Raw genomic sequence first — 13,228 nt, forward strand, 5'->3', positions numbered from 1 at the left:
TCCTGGGCTCAAGCGATCTTCCCGTCTCAGAAGCCTGAGTAGCAGGAACTACAGGCGCATGCCACCACACCTGGCTGCTACACCTGTGTTCATTGCAGCATCACAGCAGCCTTATATACAGGAACCACAAGGTGGAAACAACCTAAAAAGTCTATTGAGGGATAGATGGATAAACAAAATGTAGTATAGACATAAAATGGAATATTAGTGACCTTTGAAAAGGGAGGGAATTCTGATACTTGCTACCACATAGATAAAACATAAAAACATTACACTAAGTGAGACGTCAAACACAGACTACGTGATTCCATCTACATGAAGAACCTGGAACAGGCAAATTAATAGAGACACAAAGTAGAATAGAGGTTTTCAGGACTGGCAAGAGGTGGAAATGGGCGGGGTTAGTGTCTAATGGGCACAGATTTCCTGTCTGGGATGATAGAATGTTTCAGAAATGGATAGTGGTGACGATTGCACATCATTGTGAATGTAGCTAATGACATTGAATTCTTTACCAGAAAACAAAAACAAAAACAGGAACACATTGCTTAAGCTTCCCTGTCGGACAGGTGACGTGCTTGGTGCAAGCTGGGGCCTGAGCCCAGGCTGCCCTCGCCAGAGCTGCTTCAAGACCCCTCTTGGTTGTACTTAGGCCTGATTGCTCTGTACAGCCCCATACATGAAAGCCAGCTCTTGTTCTGTCTCTTCTCACTCCAGTCTTCCCAGTCCCCACCATCCCTTAGCTGGGCATTATGAGAAAAGCAAGATGACTATGAGTTTTCTGATTATTTATATGACCAAATAATCTCAAGGACTATTGCTAACTAACCTATGGGACTCCCACTACCTTCATGAGGTTCAGACGAGGTGAAGGGTCCCTAAAATCCTGCCACCTAGTCAGGAACTCAGTTGTCAATAACTTCTTTATTTTTGATACAAGCAGGGGTGGGGAAAGAGAAATGAACAGACTTGGAAGCTTCTCCGAGGCCCTAGAGAAGACCTCTGGGCTCCGAACACCAGACGCTAGGAGCAAGGAGGGTAGTTCGTGACTCCCCACTCTTTCTCTAGCCCCTGCTCCTCTGTTTCTCCCCTTCACCCACTGCAGCTTCCTCAGGTCCTGGGTCCCACGCCATCATCTCTTCGAATCACCTCCGTTCTATCCCTGTTAATAAAGGAGCATCAGCTAAGTGAACATGGTGATTTGCATTCACTTACATTGATTCAGAAATTGTGTTTAATTCCACACAAGAAAAAGAATGGATCTTTTTCACTGGGAAAAAAAAAAAAGTTGCTATGTATCATCTTAATCATATTTTCCTGGGATATAATCTATATATGACGCCTATTTAAGCCTTCATTGCATCTGTGCACGTGGCTTGCTTTCCTCTCATGTGAAATAGTGTTGGACCACACGGGTTTGGGCCACAGCCCAGGAGGACACAATCCTGAACGTCATAATCCCAAATGTTGAAGTCCCAAAAGATCTAAATCTGTACAGTCTAAAATCCTGAAAATTACAATCCTAAAAAAACAAAATTCTGAAAATAGAATTCTGGAAAAAAATTATTAACACATTCTTTAAAAAGTATTTATTAGGCAGTGCCTGGTGGCTCATGCCTTTAATCCCAGCACTTTTGGAGGCCGAGGTGGGTGGATCACAAAATCAGGAGATGGAGACCATCCTGGCTAACACGGTGAAACCACATGTTTACTAAAAATACAAAAAATTAGCCAGGCATCGTGACGGGTGCCCACAGTCCCAGCTACTCAGGAGGCTGAGGCAGGAGAATTACTTGAACCTAGGAGGTGGAGGTTACAGTGATCCGTGATCGCACCACTGTACTCCAGCCTGCGTGACAGAGTGAGACGCTGTCTAAAAACAACAAGAAAGCATTTATTTATATTTTTAAGATGGAATTTATTTGAGAAACGTATAAAAACACAGCAGAACACTTCCTAGGCCACTTTACACAATCAATAGGCAATAATAACATACATATATTTGCAAGCATAAAACTCAGGTATGCTAACGATAGTCTTACGGGTATAATGGTAATGAGCAGATGAGTTGTATTTGTAAAGAAATGGGTCAAAAAGCAAAATGTATAAAAGCATGCTTGGTAACTGGGTCCACTCAGCTTTATAACTTAGGTCATCTGGAATACTGTGACAGACAACCTAAGTCTTTTGACCAGATTCATCAAAAGCTGGGATGGGTTACCATCTAATATGCAGTCAAAGAGCTGAGATCATGAGGAATTTTCTCTTTCCCAAATGCAAATGTGCAAAAAGGGTATCTTCTCATTTATTGAGGAAACTTTAATGTTTTTATGTACATGTACAATGCTTACACACAAAGTCAGTGTTGTGATAATGCACTCTTGTGGAGTCAAATTTGCAAAAAAAATAAAATGCATAAAACAAATTAGAACTCTCTAAAAGTCTTTGCAAAATTTATACCTCCAGTATTGGAAATGATACTAGGATGAAATACATAGCATAGCAAGTTGTAAAAAATAATGCTGACAATTTAAAATAGTGGAAAAAATGGAAAAAGATAACTAAAAAGAAAATTGACATATAAAAAGTATATTACATGGATAGATTATGGGCAATTGCAGAGTTCATCATAGCTGGCTGACTTTCATGATCATTAACTATATTTTGAAGTCTTGCATCTTGATGAATAGTTGCCTATTTTGTTTTTAGGGTTTGACTCTCCTCATAAAATACATTCACATTCATTTTCTATGTGGCACTGCTCTTTTTGAAATTCTTCTATAATTTGATACACACTGACATGAGAATTTCCTATTACATTTTCCAATCTTCTATGCCATTCTTGTCTATTGTTTTGAGTATGTGGAAATCCATTTTGCGGGCCCTCATATACAGGCCACTCATTTGGCAGAAACAATACTCTTGATTGAACAGCAACACCGTTGCCTAAATGACTTCTTATCCTACCTTGCACATCATTATTTTCAAACCAGTATGTAATATTTCTGGCTTCTTCAGGCAATTGTGGTTTTAATTGATCAAAAGCTCCTGGAATTTTATCGGGTGCAAGGAATGCCAATACAGACAAATGACACATTTTTAAACTAAAATTTTCATCATTGCCATATGGCCTGGCCAATCCACTCACCTGAATTTTCTGGCAAATGAGCTGGGCTGAATGGAAGATATAAACTTTACAGGTAACAACTTGCAATTCACTTTTAGAAGCCTTGATCACATCTAATTAAAAACTTGTCATTATAATTTGGGGATCCAATTGAAATCTATTTTCTTCTGCAAAGCCCTCCAAATCTTCAAATAAGCTTTTATAAAGTACTTCACTTTTTCCAGTTATTAAACCATAAACATGCAGATTAAATTACAGAATTCTGTAATCCAATGGGGGCATAAACAGTATGAAGTTGATTTAAAAAACCCACTGGGGACAATTTTGAAAGTGCCGTTCATCAGTCAAAGTGAAACATGCACCAGTTTTGTTATGTTAAACTTAGTGGTAAATAAATATGTTTATCTTTTTTAAGAGTCAAATCCCTAATCAAGAATAGTTCATGATTTAATATGTCTTGTAGCACTGGAGGAAGCTGTGTGCCAGGAGGTGTCTGGCTCAGAAGGCCACTGAATTTGTTGAACTCTTTTTATTATCTGACAAAAGGCATTTTGTGAAGGCAAGCATGGTGCTACGTGTAGAGGTGCTTGGTACATGATTGCATAATTTGGCAGACAAGATTTTGTGCATTATTTACTTTCATTTTCACTTCTTCTGTGATATGCAAGACATTCAAAACAGTGACAGCAGATCTTCCCCACCTAGTCTGCTCAGACCCACACACTGATCTCTTCTGAGAAAACTATCACAGACATACCCAAAATAATGCTTTCCAGCTTTCCAGGGATTCCTTAATCCAGTCAAGTTGACACCTGAAATTAAGTCTGCAAGTCCACCCCTTGTAGATTTGGCACCCATATGGACCTCCTTAAACCATACATAATTTCCAAATAAAAAGAAAGCAAAGCAACAGTTGTACCTAACACGATGCAACTACCGTGGTACAACTCTCCCGTGATTGTGATTTTCTGGATTGTAGATGTTAAAAATTTAGACTTTAGGACTGGGCATGGTGGCTCATGCCTGTATTCCCAGCACTTTGGGAGGCCAAGTCAGGAGGATCACTTGAGCCCAGGAGTTTGAAATCAGCCGGGGTAATAAAGTGAGACCCCATGATATGGTTTGGCTGTGTCTCCAACTAAATCTCATCTTTAATTGTGGTTCCCGTAATTCTCACATATCATGATGGGGACCCAGTGGGAGGTAATTGAATCATGGAGACAGTTACCCCCATGCTGTTCTCATGATAGTGAGTGAGTTCTCACAAGATCTGATGGTTTTATAAGGAGCTTTTCCCTCTTTGCTTGCATTTCTCCTTCCTGCCACCTCGTGAAGAACGTGACTTGCTTCCCCTACGCATTCTACCATGCTTGTAATTTTCCTGAGGCCTCCCCAGCTATGATGAACTGTGAGTCAATTAAACCTCTTTACTTTATAAATTACTCAAGCTTGGTTATGTCTTTATTAGCAGCATGAGAATGGACTGATACAGTAAATTGGTACTGAGGTAGTGGGGCGTTGCTATAAGGATACCTAAAAATGTGGAACTGAATTTGGAACTGGGTAACAGGCAGAGGTTGAACAGTTTGCAGGGTTTGGAAGAAGACAGAAAAATGTGAGGAAGTTTGGAACTTCCTAGAGACTTGCAGAATGGTTTTGAGGAAAATGCTGATAGTGACATGGACAATGAAGTCCAGGCTGAGATGGTCTCGTATGGTGATGAAGAACTTGTTGGGAACTGGAGTAAAGCTGACTCTTGCTATGCAAAGAGACTGACGGCATTTTGCCCCTGCCGTAGAAATCTGTGGAACTTTAAACTTGAGAGACATGGTTTAGGGTATCTGGCAGAAGAAATTCCTCAGTAGCAAAGTGTTCACGAGGAAGCAAAGCATAAAAGTTTTAAAAATTTTGCAGCTTGATGATGAGATAGAAAAGGAAAACCCATTTTCTGGAGAGAAATTCAAGCCAGCTGCAGAAATTTGCATAAGTAACGAGGAGCTGAATATTAATCACCAAGACAATGGGAAAATGTCTTCAGGACATGTCAGAGACCTTCACGGCAACTCAAACCATTACAGGCCAGGAGGCCTAGGAGGAAAAAAATGGCTTCATGGGCCCGGTGCAGGGACTTACTGCTCTGTGCAGTCTCAGGACTTGGTGCCCTGTGTCCCAAGCATGGCTAAAGGGCCAATGTACAGCTCAGGCCATGGCTTCAGAGGGTACAAGCCCCAAGCCTTGGCAGCTTACATGAGGCGTTGGGCCTGTGGGTGCACAGAAGTCAAGAATTGAGGTTTGGGAATATATGCCTAAATTTCAGAGGATGCATGGAAACGCCTAGGTGTTCGGGCACAAATTTGTGACGGGGACGGAGCCCCCATGGGGAACTTCTGCTAGGGCAGTGAGTGCAGAAGGGAAATGTGAGGTCAGCGCCCCCACACAGTCTCCACTGGGGCACCGCCTAGTGGAGCTCAGAGAAGAGGGCCACCATCCTCCAGACTCCAGAATGGTAGATACACTGACAGCTTGCTACACTGACAGCTTGCACCGTATTGCCTGGAAAAGCCACAGACACTCAGCACCAGCCTGTGAAAGCAGCCAGGAGGAGGGCTGTACCCTGCAAATCAACAGGGGTGGAGCTGCCCAAGGCCATGAGAGCCCACCTCTTGCTTCAGTGTGACCTGGATGTGAGACATGAAGTCAAAGGAAATCATTTCAGAGCTTCAAGATTTGACTGACCCATTGAATTTTGGACTTTCATGGGGTCGGCAATCCCTTCATTTTGGCCAATTTCTCCCATTTGGAACAGGGGTATTTACCCAATGTCTATATCCTCATTGTATCTATGAAGTAACTAACTTGATTTTGATTTTACAGGCTCATAAGCAGAAGGACCTTGCCTTGTCTAAGATAAGACTTTGGACTTGGACATTTGGGTTAATGCTGGAATGAGCTAAGACTTTCGGGGACTGTTAGAAAGGCATGATCATGTTTTAAAATGTAAGGACATGAGATTTGGAAGGGGCTGGGGGCAGAATGATACGGTTTGGCTGTGTCCCCACCCAAATCTCACCTTGAATTGTAGTTTCCATAATCCCTACATGTTGTGGGAGGAACCCAGTTGGAAGTAATTGAATCATGGGGGTGGTTAACCCCGTGCTGTTCTCATGAGAGTGAGCGATACCTGAAGGTTTTATAAGGGGCTTTTCTCCTTTTGCTCAGCACATTGCTGCCTTATGAAGAAGGTGCCTTGCTTCTTGTTTGCATTCACCATGATTGTAAGTTTTCTGAAGCCTTTCCAGCCATACTGAAGTGTGAGTCAATTAAACCTCTTTATTTTATAAATTCGGGCTCGTGTATGTCTTTATTGGGAGCAGGAGAATGAACCAATTCACTGTGTCTCCATTAAAAGAAAAAGAATTTAGACCTTAGGAATTTTGATCTTTCAGGATTTCAACATTCAGGGTTATGGTGTTTGTCACTGGGTCTTCTGGGATTATGATCCTCACCTGGACTAAACAGCCTCGCAGCTCTCTTCAAACTATGATCCTATTCTCCCACTGCCTCCTGAGTTCAGCCTCTTTCTTCAACTTGGCTGAGCCTGCCTTTCCTTTCCTATCTGTCTGCTTTCTTCCCTCTGATTAATCCAAAGTAAAATTTGACTTTTTTTTTCATTCCAACAACTCCATCTTCTATCACATATCTCCTTTCATGAAGTTGGCCCCTGATAATGTTTCTGTTGACAACAGTATAATATAGACAAGATTGCACATAGTTAAAGTACGTATTTTATTTATTTGGTGGCAGCATTCTGATAAGAAATTAAAACTCTTTCTTTTAAAATCATAATTTAATCACCAGGCAGAGCAAGTAAAGATAAATAAGTTCCAGAATCTCACATCTGTCAAAAGTAAATGCTGATTTTTATTGAGGACTTCCTTATTTCTGCCACCAGTTTTCTCTCATACAGCTTGTTCCCAATAGAACCAAGTGTAGAATTGGCAAATGGGGTGTCATACATGCAGCGCTCTACTGGAGCTGATAATTAAGTACTCAAAAATTTTATGAAGTGTTTGTCAAACCATCAGTAGAAATATTTACACAATGGAAATCAGCAAATGCTACAAATCTGGGCTTCTCCCCACCCAACCCATAGGTTTACTAGCATACAACTTTTATTCATCTTGTAAACGTTCAGAATTTATATAAATATTCATAGACTCTCCTATACTCAGTGTCTCAGAATAACTCGAATTTCTTACAATAGCCAGTGAGGCTGATTGTGTGTTGACCCACCCCAGTCCCTCTCTCTGACCTGTCTCCTGTTAGCCTTCTGACTCCCAGTGTTCTCTACTTCATGCACATGGGCCAGGCACCCTGCAGTTTGCCTGCCTTTTCTTCCTCGTGTGCTCTCCCCCAGATATCTGCAGAGCTGCTGCCCTCACCTCCTCGGAATCTTCGTTCAAATGTTATCTTTTCAGTGAGACCTTCTATATAAGTTTTCTATGACTGCTGGAATAAATTACCACACCTCTAGTAGCCTAAGAGAACACACACTCTCTCTAGGGGAGAGAGAACACTTTCTTACCTTCTCCAGCTTTGAAAGGATGCCTGCATCCCTTGGCCCCTCGCCCCCTTCCAGGCAGCAACCACATCATTCTGACCCTAGCTGTCATGCTTCTTGCCTCAGACTCTCCTGCCTCCCTCTTTTGCTTTTAAGTACTCTTGTGATGACATTGGGCCAAGCTGGGTAATCCAGAATAATCTCCTCATCTCATGATCCATAACTTCATCACATCCACAAGTCCTTTTTGCCATATAGGGATATGGACATGTAGAAAGGCCATTCTTCTGCCTATTACTCCCTCCTTGAGCATTCTAACTACCTTCACATCCACCCGCTCTCAGCATTCCTGAGCTCCCTTCCACGCTTCATTTTTCTCTGTGCCACTTATTACCTTCTGGCATATTATATATTTTACATATTTATCTTATTAATGATCTGTCTTTTCTCACTGGAATGTAATTTGCATGAGGGTAAACATTTTTGTTTTATATCATTGCCATATTTTCATTATGTTGAACAGTGCCTTGTTCTTAGTAAGGATTCAAGAAATATATATGTTTTGGCTAAATAAATTATGTTGCAAAGTTTGGGGGAAAATCCTGGCATGATACAGAAGACGGTTTCCAGTGATGGGAAAGGGCCATGTGGTGGGGCCTCTACAGGAAACGGGATGCTCCAGAGTTCCCCCATGGCAGAGCTGCTTTGCTCACGCAGAACTCTTTGCCCAAGTTCTGATTTCTAAAGTTTTCTTTCATATTTGTTTTTGCTCTGCCTTTTTTTAATTAAATTTTTTATAGAGATGAGGTTTTACTATATTTCTCAGGCTGGTATCAAACTCATGAGCTCAAGCAATCTTCCCACCTCGACCTCTCAAAGTGTTATTACTAAAGGTGCAAGCCACCACACCCGGCCTGCTTTTGCTCTTTCTTTGAAATATACTCGAAATGTTTATATTGGTTTCTAACTATAGATCATGAACTCCTGAAACAAAGTAAACACTTTGTTCTTCATTATTTCTTTCACTCTTCTACTCTGCACGGTGCCAGATATTGGATATGTAGGTGCCAGACATTTGATTTTCTGATTTCTTGCATTTTACTTCTTAAAAATCAGCCTAACCACGTTGTAGAGAGGGATGATTTCTTTCCTTTGTTTTGAAAATTTGTACATGCCCAGTGCTTACATTGTGCGGTTCAATGTTGCTTCAGCTTTTTTTTTTTCTATTTTTGCCAGACTTTCGAAACTCTTAAAACTTGTTTGTGGTCAGCACAGCAAGGAACACGCTTTAGCTTTGAAAAAATCTTTAACATGAAAAAATGCACTGACATTGTTGTTAATGTAACATAGGCTAGAATTTGCCTATGTTTTCACATGCTGAGAATTGTCCCACCCGGCTGATGTGTTCACCTCTTCAGCTTGGATCCTGTTGTGGATTTATTTACAAACATCAATTACCTTCAAGCCATCCTTTCTGCTGTATGTTTTGCAGCCTTCTATAGTAGATACACAACAGATAATATGGAGAGAAAAGACATAAGAGGAGGAAGGTAATGAGAGACTTTGTCAAGGTTGTAACCTTCTTGGTTTCTTTGAAGAATTTGTTGCCCTTCTACTAAGACAGCGGAGCAGCATTTTGTTACTGACAGCCTAAAGCCACTTAATCTCAGGTGAATGCACCACTTGCCAAGCTGTTGGAATGCTATTTGTGTTTTGTTGCACAATTTTTTGGTTGTTTATTTGGTTGTCTTTTTGGAAGGCAAATTTGGAAAGGGGCCCTACAAAGAAGTGCTGACCCACCCACATTCCCTTATTATCATTACAAACAAGAAGAAGCTAGCATAGCTAAGAATTGAGTGAAGAAAGGGGGTGTAATAAGCACCAGCAAAGGGTTGAGGGCTGTTGCTCTCTAAATTATTATTTGATTATTTTAAAAGTATGGAAGTTTTCTAGTCACTGAAGAAAGGAGGGGAAAGTGCGCTTATTTTTATATGGAGTTACTTAACTACCTCCTAAACACATAAGTGGAAATTGATTTTGCTGGTGCAAAGTATTTTAATTAGCAAGAATTCATATATTGAGATTACAATTAGAGAGCTCAATTTATATATTTGCTATCCTGCTCAAGCCTGACATGGCAAAAAAAAAAAAAAAAAAAAAAAAAAAAAAAGCCAAGTTCTCTCCAAAATATATAGCTTCAAAATAAAAAATACTGGAAAATTTGCTGTGATAACTATTTTGTACTTTTGTATAAAAAACCTAAAGAACAAATTACCTAAAGAACAGTTTGCTAAACATGAGCAATTTCTCTCTTTGAGTATATACAGGTAAGATAGTAAGAGTGTTCAGACCAGTAAATTATAGTTTATATTGAAGATAATATTCAGTTGACTCATAACAAATAACCAGCATTCATGATAACATTTCAGCATTTCCAAGGTGCCAAGTGCACTGATTTTAAAAAATATACTTTAGAAGGAATTTAGAACTGGTGTTTTTAATGAAAATCAGCATATCTGATGTTGCAACATGTATGTGAAATGGGTGTTACATCTATCCTGCCCTTTAACCCCACCGTTAACAAAGTGGCTGAAAATAACAGTAAGAAAAAATCAGTCTAAGGGAGAAAACCACTAATGCTCTCAATTCTCTCTCTCTCTCTTTCTGTGTGTGTGTGTGTGTGTTAAGGGGGATGGCGGGAGGTGGTCTTAACTCTTGAAAGAAACCTTCTTTGTATAGGAAGCATATTTCGGTTTAGGTACAATGAGAAGAAAGTTTAATTTTATAATCCATAGGACCAAATACCTTCAGAAATGATTTTTCCTGTGGGATTTCTATGACTGATATTCTGACTAGTGGGAAATGACAGGTTTGGATGTCTATATCTACACCCATCAAAACCTCAGAGCTTCATGCGCTGCTATAACTTTTCTGTTAACTCTGGGTAAATTAGGGGGGTGGTACAAGGAATAATTTTAACTTCAGATTTTACAGTTTGTTTATGTTAAGTGCAGAAAGATCTACTTTTAAATGATCTGTATTTTAAGATACTGACTTTTCCTGGTGCTATTTTATGATTATGGAGAAAATAGAGTTCTTATTAGAAATCTCAACTCCGATTTGAGAATCAATGTTTTGATACTTGTCCTGCTGTGGCCTGAGACTTGGAATCATGAAGTAAAAGAGACCTTGCTGTTTATCTACAGATTAGAACACACAAATAAACATCAGTGTAACATCCTCATTAGCATTCTGGTAGTTAGATTTACTTACTCCAGAGCAAAATTAATATATAATAAGAAGTGGAATATTTTCTGTTGATATCTAGGGTATTATGGCAACAACCTTCCGTAGAAAAGAAACAGTGTATTATGAGGACAGTGGATGCTGCAATATTATTTGCCTTCAAGGCATTGCGAACAACTGGAATCAATTGAATAACCTTCTCAAGCACAAGCCAACAGTGAAATGAAAATCATTTATCTGAAACAGCAGGCAAGAGCTTCATTGGTACATTGGAAGGTGGCTCACTAACCCTGCCGAAGTTTTGCTCCATCTAATCAGGGCATAAACGTTTCATTGGCCCAATAACCAAGGTCTTAGAGTTTCACAGTGTTTTCTCTCCAATAGTTAATACAGGGAGCATTGCTGACATTCTGCCCATGGTTGCCAAGGCTGAAATCAAACGTGCTTTGAATAACACTATAAAAACTTTGAAATTAATTTTTGCCGTAGGAACCAATGTTCAACTGTGGGCTCTATACAAAGCCGCTTAAGGTGGGAGGGAGCAAACTTTTCAAGTTGGTTTTAGGTAACAGAAACAGACGTCTTTATTGGATTTGTCTGGAAAAAAAGTAAGGAAAATCCAAACATTATCTGTTCTGGCCAAGAAGTATAAGGCTCAGTCCCGTATTATTTCTCTCCTCCTTTGGATCCTTTTTCCTTATTCTTGAATCTATACATGGAGAAAAAGTTCAAGTGCATCTAAAGCAGTAATGCTGGGAACTTGCCAACTTATTCCCATGATGCTACTATTGCTTATAAAGCATTTTGAGGATTCTTGTATTCAGAGCTAGTGATAAGCCACAAGAGGAAGTCAGTCTTGCTGGCATACAGTTGCATTTTGGGCTCATGTATAGAAGAGCTAACATGGATTTCAGAGTCTCCCAGGTGTTTGAAATCCAGGCTCTGCTCTCAGGACCTGTGAGGTCTTAGATAAGTTGCTCAATCTCTTTGAGCCTCAGCTTTCTGAGTACAATGGCACATACCTTGCAGGACTGCGGTGTGGATGAATTGCGATGATGTGTATGAATCCAGCTCAGGGTCTTTTTTCCTTCCTTCTTTCTTCCCTGCCTCTGAATTTACACCAAGCTGTACTTCTGAGGTCTGACTCCTGATACGCTAGACACACAGTGAAGCTTGATGCTTGCTAGAAACAGAGGGACTAGACTTGAGTGTTAGTGAACCTGGGAATGACATCTGTCATCCATCCGGGAAGGCCGAGGAGGAAAGCGAGGCAGGGCAGCAGAGCGGGAAGTGGTGCCCATAGAGGCCACTTTTGGGCTGGAGCCTGCTCAAGGCACTTTAGTGCTGAGTCATTTGGGGCCCAAGGTAGGGGCAGATAGAAGAGAAGGAGGGCAGTTATCGCCTAGTCACAGGGGCAGATAGAAGAGAAGGACGGCAGTTATTGCCTAGTCAGGAGTTTAACAATCTCTATTTCCTTTGAAACCTCGTTTCATCCCTTCCATCCCAGTCAAATTCACAGGCAATTAAACTTCCTCTTGCATCTCGGAGCAGGCCTCTGCATCATCATTTCTCCTCTGCAAGTGTATCTTCTTCAGGCACGTGGGAAGGTCTTAGTGCACCTGCGGTATTTAGGGACTTGATCCTCTTTCCTCTTTATTGTCAAAGTTGTGGTTTCCTGAGGTCAGGACAGAGTCTGGTTATGACATGTTAGCAATCGTCACTCTCATTTTTAAGTAGATATACTTTTATGCACTTTGAGCTCCCATTCATGTCATTTATTAATTTGTTCATTCGTTAACACATTCATTTGTGGAGCATTCGGCCTATAAAAGAGAAGAAACCCTTCCTTAGCATTAAGGGAGGAGAGAAAACAAAATGTACAGAGACACATGCTTGGTTTTCTATAACTTTGACAGTTTCTAAAATAAAACAAGGTCTAACTTGGAAAACCGAAACCTATCATTGAGATATTTTCATAATCTAAAAAGTCAGTTTCAAAAGAACTTCCAAAATGTTTTTAAAAACTACTATCCTTTAGAATAATGATGTAGCGTTTCAAGGTTTCAGTGTTCAACCAGCATTTATTACTGCCTGCTGGGTGCCTGAGGCAGGACATTTGTAATGAGAGCCACAAACGTGAATTGAAAAACCGCTGCCCATATGTTCACAGACCCTGTCAAAACATAGAGCCCCCTGTAGATAGAGCCCCATGTATAAGATGCCCTGTGTTCTGGGCGAGAGGATACACTAGGTCTGCTGGTATATCTGGTGGGCAGAACAGGAAAGGTGTCACT

Source organism: Pongo pygmaeus, chromosome 13 (assembly GCF_028885625.2).
Source record: "Pongo pygmaeus isolate AG05252 chromosome 13, NHGRI_mPonPyg2-v2.0_pri, whole genome shotgun sequence".
NCBI classification, from domain to species: Eukaryota; Metazoa; Chordata; class Mammalia; order Primates; family Hominidae; genus Pongo; species Pongo pygmaeus.